The sequence below is a fragment of the Tamandua tetradactyla genome, chromosome 5 (genome assembly GCF_023851605.1).
Source record: "Tamandua tetradactyla isolate mTamTet1 chromosome 5, mTamTet1.pri, whole genome shotgun sequence".
In the NCBI taxonomy this organism is placed as follows: domain Eukaryota; kingdom Metazoa; phylum Chordata; class Mammalia; order Pilosa; family Myrmecophagidae; genus Tamandua; species Tamandua tetradactyla.
The window spans coordinates 169,821,420-169,837,635 of record NC_135331.1 but is presented as its reverse complement, the minus strand read 5'-3'; positions in this window follow the sequence as shown (position 1 = coordinate 169,837,635).

The following is a 16,216-nucleotide window of genomic DNA, read 5'->3' as shown; positions in this document are numbered from 1 at the left end:
TGAGGTTGGTTATAAATGGAGGTAAAATGAAGAGAGAGCCAGAGAGTTCAGGTCCTTGAAGTTTTGTGCCTCCATTTTCTTGGTGAAGGAAGGAGTCAGTTGCTGAGAGTGAAGCCGGGTCAGCAGGGAAGCTTTGCAAGAACCACTGAGGCCTGTGGAGTACACACGGGGCCCAGCTGCAGTTGGAGCTGGAGGTTTTGTGGTTGCCTAGTCATCGCAGGTGTGTGATTTTCTTTAGCAAAAGTCAGATGCTCATGTGTCCCTATGGAGGGATGAGCAATGGAAAGTTGGGGGAGGTGTGGTAATTCAGGTCATCAAGTGAGTAGTCAAGGCTGGATATGAACATCTGAGGTTAAGAGAAGACTTCCTGAATAAGTTAAATATAGAATTGCCATATAGCACAGCAAGTCCACTCCTGGGGATATTCCCAACAGAACTGAAAACAGGAATTCCGATAATTGTACAGTGTTTACAGCAGCATTATTCACACAAGCCAAAAGGTGGAAGTGACCCAAGCATCCATCAACAGATGAATGGATAAACAAAATGAGGTGTATACACACAATGGAATATTATTCAGCTGTAAAAAATAATGACATTCTGATACATGTTGCAAAACGGGTGAAACTTGAAAAAGTTATGCTAAGACATTAAAGGATACAAAAGGACTAAAATTGCATGATTCCAGTTATATGAAATATCTAGAATAAGCAGATTTTTAGAGACAGAAAGTAAATTAGAGGTTACCAGGAGCTAGGGGGAGGGTGAAAGGGAAGTTATTGCTTAATAAGTTCAGAATCTTTTAGGTGATGAAAAACTTTGGGGAATGGATGATGTTGATGGTAGCACATTGGAAAAGTTTTAATGCCACTAACTGTACACTTAAAAATAGTTAAAATGACAAATGTTATGAATGCCACTATCATAAAAAGGAAGAGAGGACTGACAAACTTGGAGAAAGTGGGAGAGACAGTGAGACTGAAGGTCCCCATGAGAGGAAAAAGAAAGTATAGAAGGGTGAGAATGTCATGGCTGGGAAGAAAGGGAGGAGACCACGGTTGGAGAGAGTTGCCAGGCTGGTAGTGTCCTCAGCATCACTTTTGTGGTCAGTCATGGCAGAAAGAATGCAGAGGGCAGGTAGTTTTGAGAGTGGTCCCCTGGAGATGGACTCAGTGGAACTTGGCAATTCATTAGATGCCTGGTTGATTAAGGCGTCTTGGTGTCTTCTCAGGAAAGGAGTGGAGGTAGAAGCCACACCACAAAGTCATGAGGGAATTTGTGGTGAGGAAATGCAGATGGTCAGGACAGATGAGGTCTTCAGAAGTTTGGGAATGAACTATAGGAATAATAATAATAATAATAATAATGCCACAGCTCAGGTGATTGCCGTGCTAGAAGGAGGCATGTTCTAGGAACAAAATATCAACAATTTAAATACAGACAAGCTCAGTACAGTCCCTGGGAAGCAGACTCAGTTTCTCCCCAAGGTGAATGCTTCACTCACCTCACCCTCATCATGGCCCTGCTCCTCAGATGACCCCTCGTCTTACCCATCCACGTGATAAAAAAAAAAAAGAAAGGAGGAGGCATGTTCTTTGGGTATCTGTGTGGGTCAGTTGCTGAAGACCAAGTCTGCCAGTTTGAATCTGTGGTAGATCCCAGAAAAGCCATGTCCTTTAATCTTCATTCAATATTGCTGGCGGGGAGCTTTTTGATTGTTCCCATGGGGATGAGACTCACCCAATTGTAGATATTAACTTTTGATTAGAGGGAGATGTTGACTCTACCCATTCCAGGTGGGCCTTGATTAGCATCTTTAAAAGAGCAAACATTTTGGAGAGAGTCATTTTTAGAGTCATGACAGAGCCACAAGAACTGCAGAGGCCACCAGCCGCCAACCACCTTTGGAGATGAAGAGCGCCCCCTGGGGAGATTCAGAAACAAGAAGCCTGGAGAGAAGCTAGAAGAGATTGCCATGTTTGCCATGTGCATTTTCAGTTGAGGGAGAAATTCTGAACTTCATCGGCCTCCCTTGAGTGAAGGGAACCTCTTGTTGGTGCCTTAATTTGGACATTTCAATAGGCTTGCTATAATTGGGACATTTTCATGGCCTGAGAACTGTAAACTAGCAACTTAATAAATTCCCCCTTTTAAAAGCCATTCCATTTCTGGTATATCACATTCTGGCAGCTAGCAAACTACAACACCAACCTTGGGCTCAAAAAAAATTAGTATTTTCATTCTTTCTCTTTCACTGCAGATACATTAAGTCAAATCACATCTCTCCATCATAATTCTGAAATAGAATTGAAGGGAGGTTCAAAGAAAGGAGTGTGTGTGTGTGACCCTGAATGTGTGTGTATGTGTGTGTGTGTGTATGTGTGTATGTGTGTGTGTGTGTGTGTGTGTGTTGGGAGGATAGAGGGCTGAACACTCAGCAACTGTACATCTCATCTCAATGAAGCCCTTCGGTGTGCTGAGCTGTTGATTTCTCAGATAGTGGCTCCCACCTGGTCCTGACGCCACTCTGCCCACCTGCTGGCCATCCCCTGGGGGTGGGGTGGTGGTGGCTGCCATTACGGCGGTTTGCGCCTGGGACTTCTGCAGCCAGCAGGGGCTGCAGCCCCGGGGGAAGGCTGGTTCACCATGGTGAGGTGTGCTTTCCCTTCCATCTGTTTTTCTCTCCCCTATATTTCTAGATCACATACTACTCGTTCCTGCTGGGTAAGGACCCATCATCTAATGTTGTGTTATGCCTGAGTATGAGGACAATTTGTTGTTGTGATTCTTCTTTTGTTTCTGAGCAGGATTCCTTCGCCTACATTTCTGGCACAGAAACAAAGAGCTGGTTAAAATGAATACCTTGTCCTAATGGAGCCCTGGAGATGAAAGCCAGAAGATCAAGGGAGGCAGCTCTCTTCCAAGAGCCTGAGAAGCACTTTCCTTCTAGCCCAGTTTTGTTGCACTCCTCCCCATTTGTTCAGATGATGCTTAGCCATGATATAATCCTCTTGCTCCGTTTGCAGCCTGATGCCAAGAGAGAATTCATGTTTACTCGTTAAAACTTTACGAAGAATAGAATTGAGTAGGATGAACATTTAAAAATAGAGTCAAGTCAAATTCTTAGCTTTGCATGCTGCCACCCACCCAGCCCAGGTCTGCTGATGCATAGATAAGGGAGAAAGGACTGGACAGGAAGAACCAGGAAAACTGGTAGAAGGGAAGGTTTCTTTGCTCAGGCCCCCTCTAGTTCGCCCCTCGGTTACATCCAGTGATTTCATACCATTTGAAGGTCAATCCTAGCAAGTGGGGGGATAAAAGAAATGCCAGTCTTTCATTCACTCATTCATTCATTCATTCAATGTCCTGAGCACCTACTATGTGCCAGACATTGTTCAAGTAAGGCTCTGGGGATATAAAGAATAAAATACAATTCCTGCCCTTGGGAAGTGACAAGGGTTGAGGATTAAGGTCCATTTAGAACACAAAGAAGAAGTGAAAAATACTTCCTAGGGAAATTGAGACGGTGTCAAAGGAAGTGATCATTCAGGTAACTCTGGGTGACTAGAGGTTTGCTAAGTACAAAGAATAGCATGTATAAAGGTAGAGTTATAAAGGACATATTTGGCCCTGAAAACATTAAGAAGCTGAAGGCCTGTGGAATTTAGGCAGCGGTAGGCAATGGGCCAAAAAGATAGGCTATAAAGAACCTTTTGGTTTCATTTGGATTTTTTTAAAAATGTTTATTGTAGTAACTACTATACAACATAACATTTCTTATTTTAGCAACTTTCAAGTATACAATTCAGTGGTGTCAATCATATTACAATATTGTGCTACTATCCCTACCACACACCACTAAAATTTACCATCATGCCAAACAGAAATCCTATACCCATTAAGAATTAACACCCTATATGGACAGGTGAATAAAAAATATGGATAAAATAAATAAATAAATAAATAACGGGGGACAAAGCCTAAAATAAATTGTGTAGATGGAAACATTAGTGGTCAATGAGAGGGAGGGGTAGGGTGTATGGTATGTATGAGTTTTTTCTTTTTATTTCTTTTTCTGGAGTGATGCAGATGTTCTAAAAAACGATCATGGTGATGAATATGGAACTATGTGATGATATTGTGAGCCACTGATTGTGCAACATGCATAGAATGTATGTATGTGAAGATTTCTCAATAAAAAAAAATTTTAAAAAAAGAATTAACACCTCATCTCCCATCCTCAGCCCTGCCTCTGGTAACATGTATTTTTCTTTCTGTCTCTATGAATTTGCATATTCTAGTTACTTTAAATAAATGAGAATGTACAATATTTGTCCTTTTATGTCTGGCTTGTTTCATGCAACATGACGCCTTAAAGTTTCACCAGTGTTATAGCATGTGACCGCACTTCATTCCTCTTTACAGCTGAATAATAAGACATTTGGATTTTATCATGCGGCTAGAGCTCTGCTGGGAGTCATTAGGTAGGAGAGTTACTTGGTCAGATTTTCATTTTAAAATGATATATTGACACCGTTGTTTATAGCAGCATTTTTCACAATTGCCAAGAGATGGAAACAGCCCAAACGTCCATCAACGGATGAGTGACTAAACAAACGGTGGTATATACATACTGTTAGATTCGAAAAGGCTCGGAAGCAAACTGATTACAGGCAAAGGAATGTATTCTGGCAGCTGTAAGACAAGATAAAGTCATGTCGCATGCATGAAACTTGAGGACATTATGCTGAGTGAAATTAGCCAGAAACAAAAAGACAAATACTGTATGGTCTTACTGATATGAACTAACACTAATGAGTGAACTTTGAGAGTGAAAGTTAAGAACACAGGTTATCAGGAGATAGAAAGGGGGTCGAGTTTGGGCATTCGGGGCTGAAGGAGTACAGATTGTGCAACAGGACTGATTGTGAAGACCCAGAAATGGATAGCACAGTGCTATCTAATCCTAGCACAACATCGTAAGTACACTGAGTGAAGCTGGGTTTGAGAATAGCTGAGGGAGGAAGGCTGGGGGATGTCTGACACCAGAAGGGAAGATAGAGGATAAAGACTGGGATGCTAGAACTTAGCAAAACCTAGAGTGCAGTGATGGTAAGTAAATATACAAATATAAGAGTGGTTTTTTGTTGTTGTTTTTGTTTATTTATTTATTTATTTTAAATTAAATTTTTTTTAAAACATAGCAATATACAGACACGAACATTCCATTCTTGGTATATAATCAATAACTCACAATATCATCACATACTTGTATATTCATCACCATGATTCTTTCTTAGAACATTTGCATCAATTCAGAAAAAGAAATAAAAAGAAATAAACTCATACATATCATACCCCTTACCTCTCCCTCTCATTGATTGCTAGTATTTCCATCTACCCAATATATTTTAGTCTTTGTTTCCCCTATTTCTTTTCTGTACCCCTTACCACTCCCTTTCATTGCTCACTAGCATTTCAATATGCTAAGTTTATTTTAACATTTGTTCCCACTATTATTTATTTTTAATCCATATGTTTTATGCATCTGTCCATACTATAGACAAAAGGAGCATCAGACACAAGGTTTTCACAATCACACAGTCACATTGTGAAAGCTGTATCATTATACAATCATTTTCAAGAAACATGGCTACTAGAACACAGCTCTACATTTTCAGGCACTTCCCTCTAGCTTCTCCAATATACCTTAACTAAAAAGGTGATATCTATATAATATGTAAGAAGAACCGCCAGGATAACCTCTCAACTCTGTTTGGAATCTCTCAGCTACCAACACTTATATTTTCTCACTTCTCTCTTCCCCCTTTTGGTAGAGGAGTTTTCTTAATCCCTTGATGCTGAGTCCCAGCTCATTTTAGGATTTGTCTCCCATGTTGCCAGGGAGGTTTACATCCCTGGGAGTCATGGCCCATGTAGAGAGAGGGAGGGCAGTGAGTTTGCTTGTCATGTGGCTGAGAGAGGCCACATCTGAGCAACAAAAGAGGTTCTCTGGGGGTGACTCTTAGGCCTAATTTTAAGTAGGCTGAGCCTATCCTTTGCGGGGATAAATTTCATATGAACAAACCCCAAGATTGAAGGCTCAGTCTGTTGCTTTGGTTAACCCTTCTACTTGTGAGAATATCAGGAAGTCTCCACTTGGGGAAGTTGAATTTTCCCCCTTTCTATAAGAGTGTTTTTGCATGACGGACAACAAATGAATGTTAACATTGCAAGGTGTTGAAAATGGGGTGGTGTATGGAAAAAATACAATCAATGCAAACTAGGGTATATAGTCAACAATAACATTGTAATATTCTTCCAATGAATGTAATGAAGGCAATATGCCAAAACGAAATGTCAATAGCAGGGGATAAGTGAGAGGTGTATGGGATTCTTAGTAGAAAAAAATGGAAATGTCCTCATACAGATTGTGGTGGTGAAGGCATGGGTATGTGATTATACCAGGAACCATTGATTTTCACTTAGATTGAATTGTATGATGTATGACTAAAACTGTTTAAAAAGTAACAGAAAGAGGGTGCACAGGTAGTTCAGTGGTCAGAATGCCTGCCTTTCATGTGGGAGACCCAGGTTCGATTCCCAGACCATGCACCCCCCCCCCAAAAAAAAGAACAGAAAGATACAAGTACAAGAGAAAATGTGGAGAGAAAGAGGTACCTATTCATGATGGGTAGTGTGATGGTTCCACAGGAGGCTAGGGGTGGGGTTCCCATATGATCCTGCAATTCATTTGCTACTTTGTACCTGGAGGATCTGTGCTGGATGTATGTCCCCTAGAAAAGCCATGTTTTAATCAAAATCCCATTTTGTAAGGCAGAATAATCCTTATTCATACTGTATGTTTGAAACCATAATCAGATCATCTCCCTGGAGATGTGATTTAATCAAAGTGGTTGTTAAACTGGATTAGGTGATGATATGTCTTCACCCATTTGGGTGGGTCTTGATAAGTTTCTGGAGTCCTATAAAAGAGGAAACATTTTGGAGAATGAAAGAGATTCAAAGAGAACAAAGCAGAATGACATAGCCACGAGAAGCAGAGTCTACCAGCCAGGGACCTTTGGAGATGAAGAAGGAAAATTCCTCCCGGGGAGCTTCATGAAACCAGAAGCCAGGAGAAGAAGCTAGCAGATCGCTGTGTTTGCCATATGCCTTTCCAGATGAGAGAGAAACTCTGACTGTATTCACCATGTGCCCTTCCACTTGAGAGAGAAACCCTGAACTTCATCGGCCTTCTTGAACCAAGGTATCTTTCCCTGGATGCCTTTGATTGGACATTTCTGTAGACTTGTTTTAATTGGGACATTATCTTGGCCTTAGAACTGTAAACTAGCAACTTGTTAAATGCCCCTCTTTAAAAGCCATTCCATTTCTAGTATTTTGCATTCCAGCAGCCAGCAAACTAGAACAGGACTGAGAGTGGGGACACAAATGGACATTTGCACACTGATGCTTACAGTGGCAGTGTTGGATTTGCAATGGATGGAGGTGGCCTAAGGGTACAAAGAATGAGGGAAGGGAGGGGGGACTATGGTGTTTACATACAATGGAATATTGAGCAGCTGCAAGAAGGAATGAAGTTGTAAGGCATACAACTAGGTGAATGAAACTTGAGGACAGTATGTTGAGTGAAATAAGCCATAAACAAAAAGACAAATATTGTAACACCTCACTAATATGGACTAACTCTAATGAGCAGAGTCTGAGAATTGAATTTGAGAGCATAGGTTATCAGGAGAAAGGCCAGATTGTAAGCTCTTATAGCAGTCACATCTATTCTGGAGTGGTAACTGTTATTTCTAAATTCTGAGATGCTGAGCTTTTTGTGTATAACCTGGTCATTCCCCTGGAACTTCGGGTATCTGTGTGACCCCTGAGACTCAGAGCTAGAGCTCTGCAGCTATGAAAGTCTGCATTACTCCAGACTCAGCAACTGTTAAAAACACGCAAAAGTGATCAGACTTCAGGTGTTTCCCTCCCTTTGGGACGCCCACCTTAACCTCTCTAACATGTACTCTCTCTTTCTAATAAACTTCTCTTTTAATAAATGTCACTACTTATGCTTACTGACCCTCTCGTCTCTAAATTCTTTTAGTTTCAAGACTATGGAACCTGGATCAGGGCTCGGCTGGCACCGTTGCCAGCAGGGCACTGGTTACATATTCTGGCGAGCCTGGCAGGAGTGATTTCAAAAGATGTACATGTAGTCACTATCATTATACACTCTAGGCATTCCTAGATTATACCCTCTCAGTCTTTATTGTCTACATTTCTTTCTGATTTCATTTGTGCCCCCAGCCCTCCTCCCTCTATCATTCTCACATTCAGCTTCATTCAGTGTTTTAACATAATTGTATTACAATTAGGTAGTATTGTGCTATCCATTTCTGAGTTTTTACAATCAGTCCTGTTGCACAATCTGTATCCCTTCAGCTCCAGTTACCCAATATCTTACCCTATTTCTATCTCCTGATGGTCTCTGTGACCAATGAAATTCTCCAAGTTTATTTACTAATGTCCATTCATATCAATGAGACCATACAGTATTTGTCCTTTAGTTCTGGCTAATCTAATTCAGCCTAATGTCCTTAAGGTCCATCTATGTTGTTACATACTTCATAACTTTATTCTGTCTTACGGCTGCATAATATTCCATTGCATTTATATACCACAGTTTGTTTAGCCACTTGTCTGTTGATGGACGTTTTGGCTGTTTCCATCTCTTTGAATTGTAAATAATGCTGCTATAAACATTGGCGTGCAAATGTCCGCTTGTGTCCTTGGCCTCATGTCCTCCAAGTAGATACCTAACAATGGTATTAACAGGTCATATGGCAATTTTATATTTAGCTTCCTGAGGAACTGCCAAACTGCCTTCCACAGCGGTTGTACCATCTGACATTCCCACCAACAATGGATAAGTGTGCCTGTTTCTCCACATTCTCTCCAGCACTTGTTGTTTTCTGTTTTATTGACAGTGGCCATTCTGGTGGGTGTGAGATATCTCATTGTGGCTTTGATTTGCATTTCCCTAATAGCCAGGGAAGTTGAGCATCTTTTCAGGTGCCTTTTGGCCATTTGTAGCTCCTCTTCTGACAAGTGTCTATTTAAGTCTTTTGCCCATTTTATAATTGGGTTGTCTGTCTTTTTGTTGTTGAGTTGAATAATCTCTTTATATATTCTGTATACTAGACCTTCGTCTGATATATCATTTCCAAATATTGTCTCCCATTGTGTAGGCTGTGTTTTTACTTTCTTGATGAAGTTCTTTGATACACAAAAGTGATTAATTTTGAGGAGTTCCCATTTATTTATTTATTTCTTCAAAGATGAGCAGGTGTCTTGAGAGTACTATTCAGCTGGTGGAGGACCCCAGTGATGTTTTCAGTAAACTACAAATCAGAAATTCATCTTCAACAAAAAGAAACTCTTCAAAGAAGCAAGAATACATCTAAACAAGACCTGCCCATTCTGTGACGTGCTTGAAACAGTTCAATCTGAGTAAATTAAAAAGGGCATTCTGGGCACCAACTCCTGATTCAACTGTGCTCCAGCAGTTGATGGTTGTCCACATTGAAGTGTGACCAGAACATCCTCATATGACAAAATAAATGAACAGAAGAGCAAAGTAGCTCTAAGCGAGCCAAATCATACTTACCTTCCCCCAAATGCTATTTTATTCTCATTTCTCAACATTGCAAGCTATAAACGTGTAACCTCCTGTTCCCGCCCTCAGGGACTTCTGTAGGTGAGGTGGCGGAAAGATGTAATACAAAGTAGTGGGATGGGGCAGATTGTAACATAATGTTTTTGCATTTTCTGATATCCACCAGCCCTTCCAATATTGTCAGCTGTTATGCACATTCCTACATATTCTCTCTCAACTCAGTGAAAACACCAAAAATATATCCCTCTAACTTCCCTTTAAGATTAAATGGATTAAGTGAATGGCCTTTAAAAAAAAAAAAGAAGAAGAAGATTCCACAAGGGTTCCAGGGAGTAGAATAACTTTCAGAAACCTACAATCTCCAAATGGGTCCCTGGTCCAGATAAGTCTTGAAGCCTAGCCCAGCCTCTCTGGAACATCTGATAGTTCCATCTCTCTACCCCATATTAGTGACAGACCCTTCCAATATCAAAAATTTAGAATTGCTATAGCCCAAACAACCCCGAAGAGAGGTATGGAAGAATCAAAGGTGATGGTGGAATTATACATAGAAGATAGGACTTAGCAAATGAATATGAATGCTGAATTGTTAAATTGACATCTCTTTTAGTCTCCAATATTTTAGAGCAGCTAGAAGTAAAAACCTAAAATTGTGAAATTTTAACCCATGTCAAAGTCTAAAATATGTTCTACAATTAATTGTGGTGCTGTGCTTGGAAATTTATAGCTTTTTTGCATATATGTTATTGTTTAAGCTCTCTAGTCTCCTATATTCTGGAGCAGCTAGAGGAAAGATATGGAAGGATTGTATGGTAGCCCATGACAAACTCTGGAATCTAATCTGTAACCACTTTTTGAAGAGTGCTTTGAAAACTATTCTTTTTTATTGCTTTTCTTTGTATATATGTTATACTATAGAATAAAAAAAGTTAAAAAAAAAAAAAGATTAAAGGGATTGAACCCTTTCCAGGGTGGGGATTGAAGCAGGATAAAGCAGGACAACTGTAAGTCCCTGGTCTCCTACTCAGCTCTGAAAGAGTTAACAGACAACTGCAAGTCCCTTGTTTCTTATCTAGCTCCAAAGAAATTAATACAGAGCTGCAAACTTCCTGGGATAAAAATTTCCCTAAAGACCCCAAACCTCCCCAAACCATTGCAACTTACCCAAACATAAAAACTTACAAAATTCCGGGCCCAAAGCAAACTCATAGTTAATAATAGGGAGCATAGGGTCAAAAAGATTGCTAACCATTTGCCAAAGACAAATTTTAGGTATGTGACGACAAACCATGAATTCTGCCATCTCCTCCTAGAGCAAAAAAGACCTAGTATTCAAAGGTTACTGTGGAAACCTGCCGCTGGTAAAATGTTCCTATAAAACAAGCTGGCTCCCTCCACTCAGTGCATGTCCCTCCCTTGGGCACACCTGTGTTAACCTCTCTAAGGCGTCCTTTCTTTTTTATGAACTTTTCTTTTAATAAACTTTACTACATATGCCCTGCCCCCCCCCCCCGCAAAAGTGATCAGATTCAGAGATATGAAAGAAGGTGATCTGGTTAGGATTAAGGTAAATCAGACTAAAGGGTAAAGAATGCTATTGACTATATATTAAAACTTCAACTTCTATATAAGACCAAAGGAAGAGATATTTAGTTGGTACAAAATTGATATTTTCAGTAGCACAATATCTAATTTAATTGTATGGTCAACTTGTTCAAACACTGTATAATTACATGGAACTTTGAACAGGGAGTGAGATCTTGCTGGTTTTTGTACTAGTGTGATGCCCTCATACATCCCAGAGTAATCTGGGCAGAAAATAAAAAAGTATTTGCAAAGTCCCTGTTCTAGTTTGCTAGCTGCTGGAATGCAATATACCAGAAACGGAATGGCTTTTTAAAAAGGAGAATTTAATAAATTGCAAGTTAACAGTTTTTAGGCCGTGGAACTGTCCCAATTAAAGCAAGTCTATAGAAATGTCCAATCTAAGGCATCTAGGGAAAGATACGTTGATTCAAGAATGCCAACAAAGTTCAGGGTTTTTCTCTCATGTGGAACGGCACATGGTGAACATAGTAGAGTTTCTCTCTCCGCTAGAAGGGCACGTGGTGAACACTGCGTCAACTGCTAGCTTCCTCTCCCACTCCTTGGGAGGTGTTTTCCTTCTTCATCTCCAAAAGTCGCTGGCTGGTGGACTCTCTGCTTCATGGTTCTGTGGCATTCTCTGTTGTGGCTCTCTTGTGGCTCTGTCGTTCTTCTCTGCTCTCTCTGAATCTTCTTTTATAGGATTCCAGTAAAGTAATTAAGACCCACCTAGAATGGGTGGAGACACTTCTCCACCTAATCCAGTGTAACAACCACTCTTTATTGAGTCACATCTCCAGGGAGATGATCTAATTAAAGTTTCAAACATACAGTACTGAATAGGGATTAGAAGAAATAGCTGCCTTTACAAAATGGGACTAGGATTAAAATGTGGTTTTTCTAGGGTACATACATTCTTTCAAACCAACACAGTCCCCTTGAGGGACTGGGGAAAAAGGTGGAAATATTGAAGTTCTCCACCTTGGGAAAACCTGATATTCTTGCAAGCACTGGGGACTGACAAGTGTTGGGGCCTTGCCCTTATGAAACGTATTCCTGCAAAGTAGAGGCTAAGCCTGTTTATGATTATGCCTAAGAGTCACCCCCAGAGAACATCTTCCTGTCACTCAGATGTGGCCTCTCTCTCTCTAAACCAACTCTCTGAACTCACTGCCCTCCCTGCTATGTGGGAAATGACTCCCAGGGGTGTAAATCTCCCTGACAACGTGGGACATGACTTCCAGGAATGAGCCTGGCCCTGGCATCATGGGATTGAGAAAGCCTTCTTGACCAAAAGGAGGAAGAGAGAAATGAGACAAGGCTCAGTGGCTGTGAGATTTCAAATAGAGTCGAGAGGTCATTTTGAAGGCTGTTCTTATGCAGCGTATAAATATCCCTTTTCACTTTTTGGTGTACTGGAATAACAACAGGGATACCTGAAACTACTGAACTGCAGCCAAATGGCCTTGGTTCTTGAAGATGATTATATAACTATCGAGCTTTTAAAATGTGACTGTGTGACCTTGTGACTGACACTCCCTTTACCTAGGGTACGGACAGATGAGTAAGAAACTAAAGATAAAAATAAATAAATAAATAATAGGGGAGTTGAGGGGGCATGGGATTTGGGGGGGGAGTGTTCTTTTTTTTCCTTTTTGCATGGGCAGGCACCAGGAAGGGGGTGTTCTTTTTCACTTTATTATTTTTTTAATTTTTAGTCTTATTTTTATTTATTTATTTTTTTTGAGTAATGAAAATGTTCAAAAATTGATTGTGATGAAGAATGCACAGCCATTAGATGATACTGTGAACCCCTGATTGTACATTTTGGATGATTATATGGTATGTGAATATATAATATTTTCCAATAAAATTACATTAAACAATAAATAAAATGATAGGTTACATGAAAGGCTGGGAGTCTGTTTAGAAGGCAATTGCCTGCAGACAAGGGATGATAGCCCACGTATGGAGACGAGACAAGAACTGGCAGGACAGAAGGGGAGAGAGGAAGTGAGGGAGAGTAGAGTATCAAGGTCAACTCCGAGATCCCTGTTTGGGCCACTGGGCCACCATGCTAGTGATGACCATGGGGAATAAAAGGTAGGCAGCTGCAGGAGCCACATGTTCCCTTCAAACCCATTTCGTGTCCCTGGGGGCTCTCCTGGAGAAGATGTCCAGGAGACAGTTGACAATAGGAGACTCTAGAGCTGGAGGTCGAGGCCAGGGAGGTGGGAAACACCTGTAGGTGGGAAATCAAAATGGACACTACCAGACATCATAGGAGTTAGGTGTGAAATGCTGAGCTACAGGCTAGAAGGAATTTAGAGCAGGAGAACATTCAAGATGTGAGGGCACAGTAAACAGAGAAAGCTTTAAGGAATGAGCTCATAACCAGGAACACCTGCCTCTCCCACACTGGAAAAACATTTGTTGTGAGGAAGAAAATCTCCCAGGTGGAAGGCAAGTGAAATCCCTCCTGCCTTTTCCTATTTTGACTCTGTCTTCTCCTTGCAGCTTCATCTCTACTCCAAACCCAACTGTGCTAGCCTCAAAGAGAGTCGAGGCCATGTGATCAGCTCAGTTGCTACAGCCTGCAAAGAAAAAAACTTACTTTCTTTGTTTACTTTTTCACCATTATGAAATAAAAGTTATGATAAAAGAAAAATTGGAAAGCAGTGACAAGGAGAGAGAAGAACGAAAGAAAGTACCTAGCATTTCAGAAACCACAGTTAACCTTTCCACTCTCTTTTCTATATAGATAGGGGTTTTGCCTGTTATTACCTTTGTTTGAGATGGATATATAATGATCATTAAGATGATATATGTTTGTACACATGTTTCATAAATATCACCTTTAGGGACTGAGTCAATTGCTTTTATTGTGAACATTCATTTCTTTATACAGGTTAAATCATGTCATGGTAAAACAATTCAAAATGCAAAAAAGGTATGCAGGAAAAGTAAATCTGTCCCCATCCCTGTCTCCCAGTCACTCCATTTTTCTCAACCATAACACTAGTTCCAGCCTATTGGATGTTCAGGAGATAGTCTATATTTACAAACCATGTATTTACAAATAAATGTTCCTCCTTCTTCCCCCGCCTACTGGTAGCATACTATATACACTGTCTGTGCCTTGTTTTATCACTTAACACTTAGATTTTGGACCCATTCTAGACTACCAAATTAAAGTGGACTCTCTCTCACTGTCTTTTTTTTAATTGGAAAAACAATTTCTTAGCAGGCAACAAATGGTGCTTCTCCCAGGGCAGCCATGAAGGCTAAGTCTGAGATTTTTGTCTCCTGCTCATAGCCCACAAAGTCAATGAACTCAGAAGCCCAGCAGGCCAGAATGTCTTTTAATAAGTGGAGGCAGCATGTCCTGAGAAAATGAGATTGGGAGAATATTTGTTTCAGAAATAAGATTGTTTTCCTGTCTCACATTCACTGCTTGTGCAAATCCATATGTTCCAGGAAACCTCCCCATTCCCACTCCTAACAGATCCCCCCACCAGCTCCTTCCACCTAACACATCCCGCCACCAGCCCCTTCCACGCTTCAGTGTCCCCAGTGGACAAATGCACATGGGCTGCTCCAAGGATGGTGGGTCAGTGTCTTAAGGCCCGCTACCCACGAACATCTCCCCATCTACTTGCCCTGAGCTTTTTCTCTGAGTTTCCTTGAAATTTCCTCGTTAGGCGAACAGTATTCTGCTCTCAAACTATCCCACTAGCATCTTAGGGTATCATGCTTTAAACACTCAAAAAGGCACCTAAGATTTGATAAAATAATAATATTAACCACACTTAAGCAATATGAATCACTAAACTCCTAAAAAGGGAGAGATTATTGGACAGAAATGTGGACAATAGCCTGAAGCGTTTGTTGTGAGCAGGATTTTCCTGTTTGCCTCTCCTCACCACCCTGCAAAGGAGAAGGCTGCATTTCCCTTATTTACAGTGTTGACGCTGTGCAGCTCTTGGTCTCAAGCAGCATGCAGTACACCACATGCCAGGCACCCAGCTAGATACTAGGGATAAGATAAATAAATTGGCAGTTCATGGTCTGGATGATGTGACAATACATTGGTATGAAAAGTCAAATATCAATGCAAGAGATATCGCTGAGGGTAGAGAATGAATGCCTAAGGTAAAATGGTGCAGCCGCTGTGGAGGACAGTTTGGCAATTCCTCAGAAAGCTAGGTATAGAGTTACCATATGACCAGCAATCCCACTACTAGTAATATACCCAAAAGGACTGAAAGCAAGCACTCAAACAGATATTTGCACACCCATGTTCATGGTGGCATTATTCATAATTTCCAAAAGTGGAAGCAACCCAAGTGTCCATCAACCAATGAATGGATACAAAAAATGTGGTATGTATCATATATATATATATATGCCTTTTCCTTTTTCTGACCCTGTCTTCTCCTTGCAGCTTCACCTCTACTCCAAACCCAACCATTCTAGCCTCAAAGAGAGTCAAGGATACACACACACACACACACACACACACACACACACACACATATATGTATATATATATATATATATACATGATGGAATACTGTTCAGCCGTTAAAAAGGAGTGAGTTTCTGATACACGCAACCACCTGGAAGAACCTTGATGACATCATGTTGAGTGAAATGAGTCAGATACGAAAGGACAAATGTTGTATGAGCTCAGTGATTTGAAACAATTAGAATAAGTCAGAATCTAGAATATAGGCTACCAGGGGATGGGGTGGGGATAGGAAATGGGAAGTTAAGGCTTAAAATGTACAGGATACCTATTCAGAATGATGGAAATGTTTTGGAAATGTGATGGCAGCATAACATTGTGAATGTAATTAACAGCACTGGAATATATAACTGAATGTGATTGAAAAGGGAAACGTTAGCTTGTATATATGGTAACAGAATAAAAATGTTTTT